The sequence below is a fragment of the Ammospiza nelsoni genome, chromosome 9 (genome assembly GCF_027579445.1).
Source record: "Ammospiza nelsoni isolate bAmmNel1 chromosome 9, bAmmNel1.pri, whole genome shotgun sequence".
NCBI classification, from domain to species: Eukaryota; Metazoa; Chordata; class Aves; order Passeriformes; family Passerellidae; genus Ammospiza; species Ammospiza nelsoni.
In genome coordinates, this window is record NC_080641.1 from 3,713,342 (window position 1) to 3,727,809 (window position 14,468).

The window sequence follows — 14,468 nt, forward strand, 5'->3', positions numbered from 1 at the left end:
ATGCACCCCACACCCCCTGGAATGGGGGATTCTTCCTGCCTCTGCTAGATGCTCCTTCTCTATCCCTGGCCTGGGTGCTCCTGGTCTGAGCTCCCTGCCATGGTCACTGCTGGGGGTGGGGAGCAGGAGGGAGGAGTTCAGCGCCAACCTGGGAGGTGCCAGCGGGGTCAGAGATGTGTGGAGGTGACAGTGACAGAGTGACAGGATATGCAGATGGACACAGGGACAAGAAACACCTCTGGGGGAAACTTGCCTCTTTGAGATTTAGGGAAATTTCCTTTGGGACACACACATGGACACAGACACACAAACACAGAGTGTAGCTTTGCTGAAAGGGTTTATTTCTCATTTGAGGAAAAAGGCCCAGGGCTCACAGGGGATCAGGTGATTTCTCCAGAAGTGATCATCTCCTCATGCAACTGGAGGGGGACAGGACATGGTTTTCACCAACAGTTCCTAAGACAGAGAGCCCAAAATGTGATCCCCTGTATCCCCTGGGACAGGTGAGGGGCCGTGTGCCCACCCCTGTTTCTGGAGGGTGAAAAGAATTGACGTCTGGATAAACCCAGGACAGGATTTGGCCCCTCAGATCCACAGGGTTCCCAGACCCCCTAAGCCCTGGGATGCTCCAAAACTGGCCTAAGAAATGCCCCCAGGGGGACTGTGGGGTTCCCAGAGCTGCCCAAGTGCAAGGAAAGACTTGGGGTCTGCTTGGAGCAGCACCCCCAAGAAACAATCAGTGAAAGCTCCTTTCTGTCCCTCTGCTGGCCCCAAACTCTGCCCACCCAGGACACCCAGGGTCCGCACAGGATCATGTGGGAGCCAAAGGAGCACCAAGTGCTGCTCACCTATCCATGGAGAGCGGCAGCCAGGCGCTTCTGCCGCAGGAGAGCCTGCAGCTCTTCAGCCACAGGGGGCTGGGGACAAAGGCAGCATTAGAGACACACTGGGGGCACCGGGCTGCACTGGGAGGCAGGGGAGAGCAGGGGGGCCTTGGGGAAGGGGCTGTGGCAGCAGTGGGGTGCAGGAGCCGCTGTGCTGCTGCCCAGAAGCACTGGGCTCCTGGCCATGAGCCACAGCTGGGGCAGGGGTGTGCCCTGGCTCATCCAGGGGGTCCTGGGGTGACAGGGATGGAATGCAGCAGGGCCCTGGGCAAAGGATTCCCTGGGGAGGAGCCCTGGGGCAGGGCATTGTCTGGGCTGTCAGGAGGGGTGCACTGGGCTGTGCTGGGACAGACTGGGATGGCCTGGGCTGTGGTGGCCATGCAAGGGGAGGGTCTGACACCGGCAGAACTCGTGGTACCCACCAGAGGCGTCTCCAGGACCACAACATTGTCTAAATCCAACTGCAGAGAGACCAGGAGACCTTGCTGGTCACTGGGATGTCCCCGGTGCCAGCAAGGGATGGAGGGGACACCACTGCCCCCCAGTTCACTGAGGGGATGCCCTCCAATGCCAGCAGCCCACTCACCTCCCGCAGATCATCTTGGGTTCCTTCCAGGAGTGCCTGGAAAGGAGAACAAAGGCTGGGTCCGGACTGGAACTTGTGGGGCTGGAGTGACACACAGGTGCAGGGAGCAGGGCGCAGGCAGAGGGATGGGAATTCAGGGCTTCCAAGGAGATCTGTTTGAGGTGGGGGGAGACCCAGAGACACTGATCTGGGGTCAATTGAGGGCCCAGGGGACAGGGCTGTGGGTGTGGAAGGAGAAGGGTGTGAGGTACAGGGTAGGAGAAAGGAATTGAGGTGTAGGGACATGGGAATGCAAGGGAGGGGCTTGGTGGGGACAGAAGAACGAGGATGGGTGGGGACAGTGGGAGGGCAGCTGGGGACCCTGAATGGGACACAGAGGAGGGACCAAAAGGGTGGGATGGGAGGCCAGAGAGGGCAGGATGTGGCAACAGTGTTTGGCTGGTGCCTCACCTTGGCCTGTGCTGGCGGGCACAGCAGGATGGTGAAGAGCAGGGCCACGCTGAGCACAGCCACCTTCATCTTCCTCTGGCACTGGGCAGCACTGCCTGAGGCTGCAGCAGGTGAGGAGCACCTTTATCCCTGCCGGGAGTCCTCCCTGCACCCTCCCTGCCAGCCCCCAGGCCAAAGCCCGGCTTGGCACAGTCCCCAGCCCTGGCCACAAGCCTAGCCCTGGCACAGAGTCCATCCCACCCACCTGTGGCACGGTTCCAGCCCTCTTGCCCGGCATCCCTCCAGCTTCCTGCACGGGGCAGCTGCCCCTGGAAGGGCCCAGGCACCTTGGGGCTAAGGGGGGCAGCCAGGGAGCCAAAGGCACCTGGGGACCCTGTGAGGACAATCCCCAGTCCAACACAATCCATCCTCCAACAGCCCCCAGTGCCAGATCCCCCATCTCCTGCTGCCCCTCCCCTCCCAGAGCTTTCCCTGTGGGACACCCCAGAGCGGAGCCCGGCCCCAAACCCAACATTGTGGGAGAACAAGGGGAACAAGGGACGTGTGATCAGGTGGCTGATTGGCATCTCAGACACCGCAGACACTGGGGAGCACTGGGCAATGCTGATCACCTGAAGACAAGGCTGAGGGCTGGGGAATGGCTCAGCAGTGACAATTCCCACATCCACACAACTCGATATCCCTTTCCCCGCAGATGCCAAACCCGACCAAGCTCCATGCCCAGAGCACTGTCCAGAGGGGAATATGCCCTGCCCTGCCCCTCATCCTGTCACACCTGCAGCCACGGAGCCCTCCCAGAGCACCTGGGTCATGGCCCTGGCTCTGGGCCCAGGCCAGCACTGGCCCTGACCAGGATGTGCCCATCCCAGGGACATGGGGAAGTGGGCACCTGTCCCCAGGCAGCCACTCGGAACTAACTGGGGTAACAGAGGTGCTCTGTGAGGAGGAGGGGTGTTGGTGCCCTGCCAGCATCTCTGACAAGCCCTGTTTACCCAAGCCCTGAGGCACCAGGAGGAGGTTCTGACATCTTGGGCTTTCCAGAAGGAAAATCCACAGTGAAGTGGTTCCTGAGAGCTGTCCAAAGCCATGATTCCTGTTTGACATTCCAGGGCATTAGTGAAGGATTCTGCACATCTCTTTCCCCAGGCACAATGTGGATCCATCAGAGAAGTGTTATGACTCAGGTGGAAAAACAATTCAGGCCACTGCCCTGACTGTTTGCTCTGGAGCTCACCCAAGGAGGCGCAGGGCCCAAGGGGGAAGATTTTCCTTGCGGGTTTTGCTGCTTTGTGCCCTTGGAGGAGAGATCAGAGTGTCCTCCTAGGGGATTCTTGACCAGATGGACAAGAGCTGTGACACCTTGGAAAGAAATTGAGGCTAAGGTCACCTTTGAGGGAAACTGAGGAAGTGTCTGCAGGACCCTAAATAGTGAATGAATGGATGAAGGAGATTCTCACTGTCCTGACCCACTATCCAGCAAAACCACAGCCAAGGGAAGAGGCCTGGTGGAATCAGGGGGGAAGCAGACCTTGTTGAGCCTGGCGCACACTGGGCAGTGTGGGGTGATCCCCTGCTGGTGTCCCAGCTGTCAGTGTAATACCACTGCTCTGGTGGACTGGATCCTTAAGAAACAAAAGAAGTGATCAAGCTCAGGGGAGGAGGGTATTTGGTCACACTTCTCTTCTCTGGGAGTTTCTTTCCGAGGGGGGACATTCCATGAGAATTGGGATGCGGTAAAGGACAGGGCTGAGGGCAGCTGCTCCCTCTCTCTCTGGGCTTTGGATGAGGACGCTGGGAGCGTTGCTTGGGAAAAGGAATTGGTTGCTGCGGGTGGCCAGAGCAGCTTCCCCAGGCAGGTGCTGTCAGGTGCCTGCAGCACCGAAAGCGTCTCCACTTGGGGCTGCCTTGACAACTCCCCCAGCCCAGCAGACCCTGAGCCCGGATGGTGCAATCAAAGCCTCACCAGAGGGACGAGAGGACTCCTCACATAGCAGATCCAGCCGGGTTTATTAAGGGAAAATCCAAGGGTCCAGTGAAGTGAGGGTGAAGAGGGAAACAGGAACAAACAGGAACACAACATGTGTCGAAGGGAACCAGAGGCGAAGAGCCAGGAGCAGGGCTGGGGCCAGGGTATATTACTGGAGGAAGGCAGGAGGGGTCAGGGTACAAATTATCCAATGGGGAAGGGAGCCAGGGGTGGAGTTAAGGTGGGGTGACACAGGACACACCAATGGGGGAGCAGAGTGGGAGGGGTCTCTAAGGGAAAGCCAATGGAGGAACGGGGAGTACAGAACTTTCTGGAACTGGGGGACGAACAGCAGTCGATTGACAACAGCACATTAACATTAACAAGCAAAGAACCATGGGGAATTGTGGCAGTCTCTCACCTTAACTTAAACAGTGGTGTCCTCCCATGGCATTCCAGGTTCCTCTTCTCCATGGCAGTCTCCAACATCTCCCTCTTTTTTATTTATTAAATAAACATTTCCCAGTGTTTTGTCAATTGTTTTCTTAAAACACATCAGTGCTGCTGAAACGATAACAACTATAAGAAGGACCCACAATAAACTTTTAAGAATGGGGGCCACCCCCACAGGAACACTCCACTGCATGAGCTTTTTGTCCATCATGTCCACAACTTTTTTTCAGTAAGAAGAGTCTTCATTTGCTCTTGCATTGGTTTGATGTTGGCCTGGATCAATGTGCTTTTCGATGGCAGGTTAAAACAACAAAGCCCTTTGAAATCTTCACAACCATGGCCATGGGAGAGCAGCAGGAAGGCGATGGCTGCTCTGTTCTGAAGGGTGGCATGTCTGGTGGTTTCCTCGTCCGCTAGAAGGTCTGATAAGGCAGCGGACGTAGCGTTAGTCTGCTTACTAAGCCAGCACTCCAGGTGAAAAAGCTCACCGAGGGCCTTCGCAGCTGCAACCCATGGTAGAAAGATGGAAACAATGATGGTGGCAGCAGCTGTTAAGGTATTTTGGGGTGTCCTGGGAGTGGCCATCTGGTCCTCAAGTGAATCAGTTATCGACTGGTCGAGCACTGATAGAAACATGAATGGTCAAGTTAGTTGTCATTGTAATTTTCTTCATTTTGTCCCTATGGAAGGGAGGGCGAGGGATTGGCAATTGGGGTGGGTGGAGACAATTGCCTTGGCTTGGTCTCTGGAAATCTTAAACTGACGTACTAAAGCTGGAGCATTCTTATGGAAGAATGCATGGCTTAGACAAGCCTGTTGAAAGACATGAGGTGCAGCAGGGGAAATGTGGGTGACACTTGTTGCCAATGCTAACAAGTCTGCTCTCCGGTTGCCCTCAGTGATGTATCTTGGCAGCTCTGTGTGCGACCGGATGTGCAGGATGTGATAAGGTTGCTCTCTGTGGGAGATGAACCAAATTAATTCAGAGAGCAAGGTGTATAATTTTTTATTTTGGACTTTCTTGAGCAGAGCATGCTCTGCCTGCTCTGCTTTCCCGGTGACAAATGCAGAGTCTGTGATTAAATTGAAGGGTTGTTGGAATGTTCAAAACACCCTCACTGCTGCAGTAAGTTCTGCAGTCTGGGGGGAACCTTCAACAACCCGGATATCAGACTCCTCCTTCTGAGTGTGCGGGTCCCTCCAGTGAACACTGACTTGTGAGAATTGCCTGAACCGTCAATGAACTCTGTGATAGCATTTTTGAGTGGAGTTTTACTTTTATATGATTTTGGGGACAAATGCAGTGAATCTTTACAAAGTCTGTGTTCAGGATAATGAATGGAAATTTTTCTGGGATAGCTGTCTAATGAAATTTGCGGGTGTTCATTTGTTTGTAATAGAGAATCCAATTGTTCCAAAGTATAAAAGAGGTAAATGCACACCAGATCGCAAGCTGCGAGGGTCCGGAGGTGATGTTGGCCTATAATAATAAGTTTGGCTCCAAGTTCTGGTGGGGTGTAACTGTTTTATGTGGTTGGTGCGGCAGAAAAAGCCACTCGATGATGATGAGTGGGTTTTTTGCAGTATCATCCCACTGAAAGAGCAATGCATGGGAGTTTGGGCACTTACCAAAAATACCGAGGCTGAGGGGAAGGGACCAGTCTGTCCAATGTGCCTGGTGGTGTTTGATGGCGTTGGTGACTCTCTCCAAAGCTTCACAGGCTTCTGGTGTTAACGAGCGTGGGGAAGCCAGGTTGCCGTCTCCTCGTAGAAGGTTGAAGAGCGGTGTCAGTTCTTCTGTGGTGAGGCCCAGGAGAGGTCAGATCCACGTGATGACGCCACACAGCTGTTGCATGTCTCTTAATGTGTTGGCGTGCTCGTTGATGGATAGACTTTGAGGCACCATGGTCCTTCCTGTGAATAAAAACCCGAGGTGCTTCCATGGGCTCAATAGGTGGATTTTTTTCCTGAGCTATCTGAAACCCCGCGCTTTCGACAGCTGCGACACTCTTGGAAAGTGCTGCGTCTAAGTGAGACTTGGTGGAAGCACAGATTTGTACATCATCCATATAATGTAGGTGTGAGACTCCGTCCGAAGTTTCTCTCACCTGCCTCACGGTTGTCATTGGGGACCACTGAAGAAAAGACCCGTGTCTGAGGTTTCTGGCCCTGTTGGAGAAAGTTACATGCCAAGGGCCCCGAGACCTGAGCACAGCTCCCGGTATTGCTAAGCTATTGTTCACAGGTATGTTTGCTGTATGCTACACTGAACCCAATGAAAGGAAGAAGGGGGCACCTTGCCTTTGTGCAACAATAGCCTTGGAAGTTGTCCCACCTCTCGACCTGGCTGGACTTCTGAGTTTTGGGTGGTCCCCACAGAAAACCCCTCACTTGCCTTACGACTGCCGTGACAGACAGACTGAGACGTAAGAAGCCTCTCCATCAAAGACCGAGACATGAAATCCCTACGTGAAAAGGCCCCCCACACTCTTTCCAAGGACTGGGACTGAGGGCCCCTAACCTGGGGGAGGTGTGTGGGGGAGGCAAGCTGACCAAAGGAAGATGGATGTTGCAGGTGCGAGCAGTGGACCAAGAAGATAATGGCTCCTGCCCACTGCTGAGAACATGGACTGTGTGTACCCTTCTCTAAATACCACTTTTTCCCCCCAAAATACAATAGACTACCTTTGATTCAGTTTCAAGTTTTACCCCTTCCCCCATCAAAAAAAGGAGTATAATAAGAGTTTGGATGAACTGCAACCCTGAGATCTCCCCAGACGTGACCTGGTGAACTCCATTGGCTGGACATTGAAGGACTTCGCCGTTCTACGTTTGGTAGCTTTGTACCTTCCTTTCTCTTCCTCCCTCTTTTTCTCTTTTCCCCAATTCCTCCCCAATGCATTTTGTTGTGGTTATTCAATAATGGTACATTTGTTTTGATTATCATTGCAACCCCCTGTACCGTGTCGGTGTTTTTTGCACTCTGAGATCAACCCACGAACCATCACGAAACCCGTTCATAAGGATGGATCGTGACAGTTGCATACATAATATATAAACCTTCTATCAAGCCTTAAAAATTCTCTACAAATTCATTTCCAACATTACTGGGTCTGGCACTGCCATGATCTGGTGCTTGCTGCCACCACCAGTGCCCAGATCTGGAAATTCCCTTGTTCTGGCAGAGCCAAGTCCAGCAATTTTCTGGTAAAGAAAGCCAAAATCTGGCAATTTCCCACTGCCGGCACCAGCAATGCCAAGATCTGGTGTTTGCTGCCACTGCCCGTACCCCAATCTGGACATTTCTTGGTTCCAACACAGCCCAAGTGCACCAATTTTTTGGAAAAAGAAGACAAAGGGCAGCAATTTCCTGGTGCCAAGACTGTCACCACCCAGACCTGGTGTTTGATGGCACCGCCCATGCCCAGATCTGGATATTTCCCTGTGCCACCACAGCCCAAGTGCAGTAATTTGCTGGCAAAGAAAGCCCAAACCAGGCAAATACCTGGTGCCTACACTACTCTGATCTCATGTTTGCTGACACCGCCAGTGCCCACATCCGGAATTTTTCAGATGCCTGCACAGCATAATTCCAGCAGTTTGCTGACACGGAAAGTTCACATTTGGCAATTTTCTGGTGCCTGCACATTCCCCACCCAGATCTGGTGTGTGCTGGCACTGCCAGTGCCCAGATCTGGCAATTTCCTCGTGCCAGCAAAACCCAAATGCAGCGGTTTTCTGCAAAGAAAGCCAAAACCCGGCACCACCCAGATCTGCTGTGCTGGGGTTGGTTTAAAAGAAGAGGAAGACCTCAGCTTAAGGCCATGGGAAAACCCTCTTTAGTTGGGGTGAGCAGGAGCTCCCACCCTTGATCTCCTCGTTCAGTTATACAGATTGTCACTGGCAAGTTCTGAGTTCTCTTTGCTACCATTGGTTACTTTTTACTGCAAAAATTGTAGTATTCTTAATCCTTCCTTCCTCTTGGATCTTTCCCTCAGATCCCAACTTAACCCCTTGTGAAGGTCCACCCGAAATGAACGGGTGACAGATGATTTTTTGGTGCAAAAAATAACCAACAAAGGCACAGGGGTTTTGCAGTAACAAATCAACAAATTGCAATTTTATTGATGATAACCACAGCTGAATATGCGTTTGGTTAGGGAATCTGGGGAAGAGAAGGGTAGGACAAGGGAAAAAGGGAGGAAAGTTGGTTAGGGAAGGGGTATAGCTACCAAAATGTGATGTCTTCAGGGTCCCGCCGCCGAAACTCGCTGGTGCACGCTTTGGGGAGATCTAAACAAACAGTCAAAGTGAACCCCAAATATACTGTTCTTGGTTGGGGGAAGGGTGGCTGAAATTAGGTTTCCATGGAGGGGAAAAGAATAGGAACAGGAGGAGGGGGAGAGGTTATTCCATTGTTTTCATGGCCGAATGCTCGCAGGTACGTTGACTCTGGGCAGGTTTCCCCCCCTCCCCAAGTTGGGAAGGGGTACAGTCCCAGTCTCTGGAAGGAGGTTGCCATGGGGGTGCCAAAGAGGTACCATGGGGGTGCCAGGGGGGTTCCTTGTCTTGTCTTGGTTCCTTGATGAGGGGATTCGCATCTCTGTTTGTCTGTCACAGTGGTTGAAGGCAGACAAGAGGGGTCTTCTCTTGGAGGGGGGAGCCACCCCAGAGATCAGTCCAGCCAAGTCAGGAGGTAGAGAGCCATTGTTCAGAAAAGGGCAGCATGCCCCTTTGAGTTCAGCATGGCATGTTCTGCAAACACCACCTGTGAACACACTGAATAAGCATGAGACTTTCTTTCCCAGCTGGCTTAACAGTTTTTTATCATGACAATTGTGAGGCAAAAATGAAGGATTTTTGGAGGGACTTCCACACCCCTCCCCATATATAAATGTATAAATATCCCTGCTAGACCCTGGACCCATGCTTTTTTCTGCTTCACTCTCCATACCGTGCATGCCGTCCTGTTTGTTGTGTTTGCCTTCATTAAAGTTCTGTTTCCAGAGCACCAGATGAAAGCAGTCTCTGTCTGTAAAGTGGCCAGAGCCAGTTCTCAGGGAAACCACTGGTCACCAGTCCAGACGAGGACCAGAAGGTTTCACTGGTGTTTGCGGGCACTGCCAGTGCCCAGATCTGGAAACGGCCCTGTTCTGGCACAGCCCAAGCGCAGCAATTTCCTGGCACAGAAATCCAAAACCCGGCAACTTTCTGCTACTGGCTCTGGCACCGCCCACGTCTTGTGTTTGCTACGCCAGTGCCCAGATTTGGAAATTTCCTGGTGCCAGCAGAGCCCAAATCTGGCAGATTTCTGTCGCTGGCAATGACACCACCCAGATCTGGTGTTTGCTGGCAGTGCCAGTGCCCAGATCTGAAAACTTCCTGGTGCTGGCACAGCCCAAGTCCAGTGATTTGCATAGCCATGGAGCAGAGAGCCCCGAGAGTGCCCAAGCTGCTCTGGCTGGAGGAGGAGGAGGAGGAAGAAGGCCCTGGAGCTGCCCCAGCACAGGAGACTGAGGAGGTGGTGCCGTTGAATCCACCGCAGGAGGGTGAGTGGCAGTGCTGGGCTGCAGGGCTGGAGCCTGCAGCCAACTTGGCCCCATGCCATGCCATGCCATGCCATGCCATGCCATGCCATGCCATGCCATGCCATGCCATGCCATGCCATGCCATGCCATGCCATGCCATGCCATGCCATGCCATTCCCTGGGGAAATGCCCATGGACAGGACAGAAAAGAGGCTGGGCAGATACCCCACAATGGCCGTGCTCCATCCCCTGGGGCATCCTGGGGCTCTCCCTTCCTGGAAGCGCAGGGCTGGCCTGTGTTCTCCAGCCTCTCCCACAGCCTCTCAGCTCTGGCTGCACTCGCTCTTTGCCAGATGCAGCCAAGGACCGGACTCAAGAGCAGGAATCCAGCCGTGGCCTCTTCCGCAGAGCAGCGCAGGTACCTGCAGCCATCCCCACCTGGGCCGGGCCTGCTGGCACTGCTCGGCCAGACCGGTGCTTGGAGCAGGCCATGGAACGTCTCTCTCTTCCAGCCCTTCCTTCTGCTGCAGACACTGCGGAGGCTCCTGCGCCTTGGCCGCACAAAGACCGGCGGCACTGGCACCAAGGGCACAGCCCAGCCCGACTCCAGGCCCGGCCACCTGCGGGCAGAGCCTGCTGCCAGCTCAGCATCCTCGGAGCTCGCAGCAGCCTCTGAGCAGGACAGGGCCCAGTGCAGGGCGAAGGCTGGCATGGCCCTGACTGAGGGCATGGCCACCATCCACACCTAGGCTCAGGGCAGGCTAGACACTCAGGCCATGCCCACACTGACCGGGACTCCTGTACCCACTCTGGAGGTTTTCCAGAAGGGTGCTGCTTCTCCACAGCAGGTAAGCAGCCTGGGGCCAGGGCTGAAGGCCTCCCAGGATCATGTGGCCCCTAAAGCTACATCTGCTGGACCCCCTCAGCCTTTGAGGTCATCACAGTGGCTGGGAAGGCAAGCAATTCTTGGGGGAAGCTGGGCAAGTTGCTCCCTTGGACAGCACTCCAAGTCTTCCCCACACTGCCTCCTCCAGGTGTAAGCCACGGTCAGGGACATTCTCCAGAGACTGGTGTCCTCTGTCACCGTGGACGCCGGGCTGCAAATGGAGATTCTGAGCCTGACAGAGGAACACCCTGCTCAAGTGGTGATGAGCCTCCTATGCTGTGCCCCAACGTTTGACAGGTATGGAGCATAAGTGCCTCAAGAGCTCACTGGCTCCTAGGGCCCCATGCCCTGTCCAGCAGGCTCTGCCAGACAGGCAGAGAGCTGCGGGAGCCTCGGGCCCCTCTGTTTCCTGAGGCTCTGCCATGCTCCCTCTCTGCCCCTCAGGGCACCGGGGCTCTGTCCCCCGGCCCCATGCAGCTGCACGGGGCACAGTGCTGACTCACAGCTCTGGTCCCACAGAGCCACCACGCTGATGTGGAGAGGCATGGACATGTCCGGAGTGTCCGCCCAGGAGGTGCTTCCAGCGCTGCTCTCTGCCATGGAGGAGCAGCCACCCTACGGCAGCTTCTCCTGTGGGGACAACGAGGCCGTCCTTGCCCTGGCTGTGAGTTTCTGGAGCTTTCCTTTGCTCGCCCTCTCGGTCACCTCTCCAGCAGCTCTCCCTGCTCTCCCCAGCCTGGGCTGAGAGCTGGCCTAGGGGCAGGCTCAAGGGCAGCAGACTGCATACTCCCACTGCGTCTCCACTCGGGCCCTGCCTCGTGGACACCTCGGCACTGATCACTGCCTTGGGGTAGGCAAGTGCTGCTTGTCTTGCCAAAGGGCTGCTTTGTCTCTTGCAGGCAACTTTGGTGCTGTGGAGGATTGCCCCCATGTGCGAGTGGCACTGCGCCATTCTGCTTCATTCTCCCCAACTGTTTGTGGCTCTGTTCTTGCAAATTGTCACCACCACAGAACAGATGCCAGGGGACGTTGAAACCTGGAGATTCTGGAGAGCGTGCCAGGAGGAGCACGGCCTTCCCTGCCACCCCCACAGGTGCCAGTCGCCCTGTCCTTCCCACGCCCTCGCGGCCAGGGCCAGCGCTCCCAGAGTGACCTGGCCTTTGCTCGGCACGCAGGTTTGCAGTGCAGACCATGAGGACTCTGCTCTCCCAACTGGGCTTTGGAAATAATCTGCTGGCTCTGGAGCACAAGCAGCTCTGGGGCACCCTGCTCTGTGCTGACACCCAGCACTATGCAGCAGGTCTGCTGGCCAGGGGGGATCCCCTACTCCTGCCACCACCGCCAGCATTTGTGCCCCCTGCCCAGAGTGCCCCACACAGTCCCCGGGGCTGTAAGCGAGAGGGCCTTGTCAGCGAGGGAGGGCCGAGCAGACTGGGAAAGGCTGGGAGAGGAGGATGCCCAGCAGCAGCCGCCTCCCAAGGGGCCCATGTGCCCTTGCAGAGTGCTGGGGAAAGATCAGACCTCTGTGAGACCCTGCCTGGGAGAGGTCTGCCCGCCCGGCTCAGGGCCTTGGTGCCTTTTCCCCTGGCAGGGAGATGCGCTGTGGCTTGAGCCCCTTGTGTGCCCACATGGCCTCACACCTGCTCAGCCTGCTCGTCGGGAAGCAGCCCCGCTGGCATCTGCCTGCCCTGGCCTTCTTTGTGGTGGTGAGCCTGATGGCCAGCGCTGCCTGGCTGAGCTGCCTCCCAGCTCTCTGGCCTCTCGTAGCTGCAGCCGCCTGGCACGCCGCCCATGCCCTGTGCTGCTGCCTGGGCCTGGCCCTGTGCAGCTCCGGGCTCCTGCCAGCTGACTCCTCTGGCACTGCCCTCCTGTGCCTGACACTCACCTCCTGGAGTGTCTGGACCTGAGCAAACATGGTCCCAGTGCCCTGCTGGTGGTATCCTGGCACCTGCCCAGCCAGTGCAGGGACAGGCTGTGCCTGGCAATCAGAGGCCTCGTGGTGCTCAGCCAGGAGCCCTTGCTGGTGAGAAGGGGACAGGGGCTGAAGGCACGCTGGCAGTGTGGGGCTGGGCAACGCAGACCTCTGGGCTTGGCAGGGCTTTGGCAGCAGAGGCAGCTGCTCCCAGCTCTCCTGCCTCCTGCTTCAGCTGTCCCAGTGCCCCAAGCAGCTGTTGGTGCTGCGGCCGTTCACAGCTTCACAGCACAGCCTGGTCTTACACACAGGGAGGAGGAATACGCAGCCTGTATCAACACCTGTTGCAGCAGCTGGCTGATCCAGATGCAGAGGTGGTCCAGATGAGCCTCTGTGTGCTCACACGTATGCTCCAGGACAAAGACCTCCTGCTACCCAGCGTCACCGCCCTGAAGCTGGCTGAGTCCCTCCTGCCACACTTTGAGAACTGTGCTCTGTAAGGCTCTGTGCCCCCAGCCAAGGGCACTGGACATTGCCTGGAAACTTTGTGCTCTGTGCAGTTCTGAGCCTTTGGCCCAGTGGGCCCAGAGTAGTTGGTGCTTAGGACTTTTCCTTTCCTTCCAGGACAACAGCCATGTGCAGCTGCTCTCCATTCAGCTCTTCTGCAAGGTGATGGAGCTGGTAGTGGAAGACGGGGAAGAGCTTCTCACAACAACCGTGAACCAGAGCCTGCTCCCTCTATTCTTGCGCTGACACGATGAGAACCTGCACGTGGCCGAGGTGAGGTTTTGTGCGATGCTGCCGCATCCCTGGCAGGGGGCTCAGCCGCCTCCTGCCCTGGCATCTGGCAGGCTCCAGCCTCCCCTGGCCGTGGCGCAGGGACACAGGTCCTGTGCCCTGGGCTCTGGTACCACCTGCAGCTCTCTGCCGCTCTCCAAGCCTCTTTCCAAGCCCTGCTTTGTGTGGCACGCTTCCTGAGGAGGAGGGACCTTGAAGAGCTGTTGACGAAGGCGCAGCGGATTAAGTTCACTGAGAGCCTGGTGAGGACAGCCCGGGAGCCCAAGCCCTGCCCCCGGAGCTCGGTGTGGGGGCCTGGCAGCTGTGGCCCTGCCCAGCGCCGCAGCCGGGCCCGCCAGCCTGCTCCCCCCGCGCTACTCCCTGCCCTGGGCCGTGTGGGCCGGCCCGGCCGGTGCTGGGCGCAGGGAGTGCCCGACCGAGGGGCAGAGCCCGCGCCGAGCCTTCTGTGTCAGTGCTCCCCGCAGCTGCTGCAGGACGAGAGCTGAGCGGCCGAGCACCTGCGCTGGGCCCTGCTGCACCTGCAGAGCCCACAGAGGCCCCTGCGAGAGGCGACCGTCAGGTTCATGGGTGAGCCAGCAGCCCGGCGCCCCTCCCTGCCCCCGGCCCGGCTGCTGCCCCGGCTACAGTGAGAGCCGCGTCCGGGCCACTGCAGCCGGCTGGGATGGCCCCGGCAGGAAGCTTTCCTTGGATTCCCTCAATCTGGCCTCTGACCTTGGCTCTGTTCCTCTCTCTTCCAGCTCTTCAAGCCCTGAAAGAAGAGGAGAGTCCATCGTGCACGAGCAAACTTCTTCAGATGACCTTTGAAAGAAGATCTTCAGGACTTTGTCTGATGGATCAGATGTACCAGTGTCCATCGGCGATTTCCAGTGCCCATTGAGGATGGGACTGCCTGCAGAGCAGGATGGACCAGCTGGAGCTCCAGGCACAGCTCTGGCTGCTCACAGCTGAGCCTGTGCGAAGCTCCAGGAGCTCCTGCCATCTCTCTCCCTGTTGGCAGCTCTCTCC

General features: G+C 56.4%; 1 long non-coding RNA gene across 1 annotated transcript; it reads right to left on the reverse strand.

Annotated features, from left to right (window-relative positions):
• Positions 1–320: 320 nt before the first annotated feature.
• Positions 321–2,016, reverse strand: LOC132077259 (uncharacterized). The gene is made up of 5 exons (XR_009419026.1): positions 1,921–2,016; positions 1,471–1,506; positions 1,307–1,345; positions 849–917; positions 321–456 (listed from the first exon to the last, which is right to left on the reverse strand). It is a non-coding gene; the product is annotated as an uncharacterized LOC132077259 (long non-coding RNA).
• Positions 2,017–14,468: the final 12,452 nt, after the last annotated feature.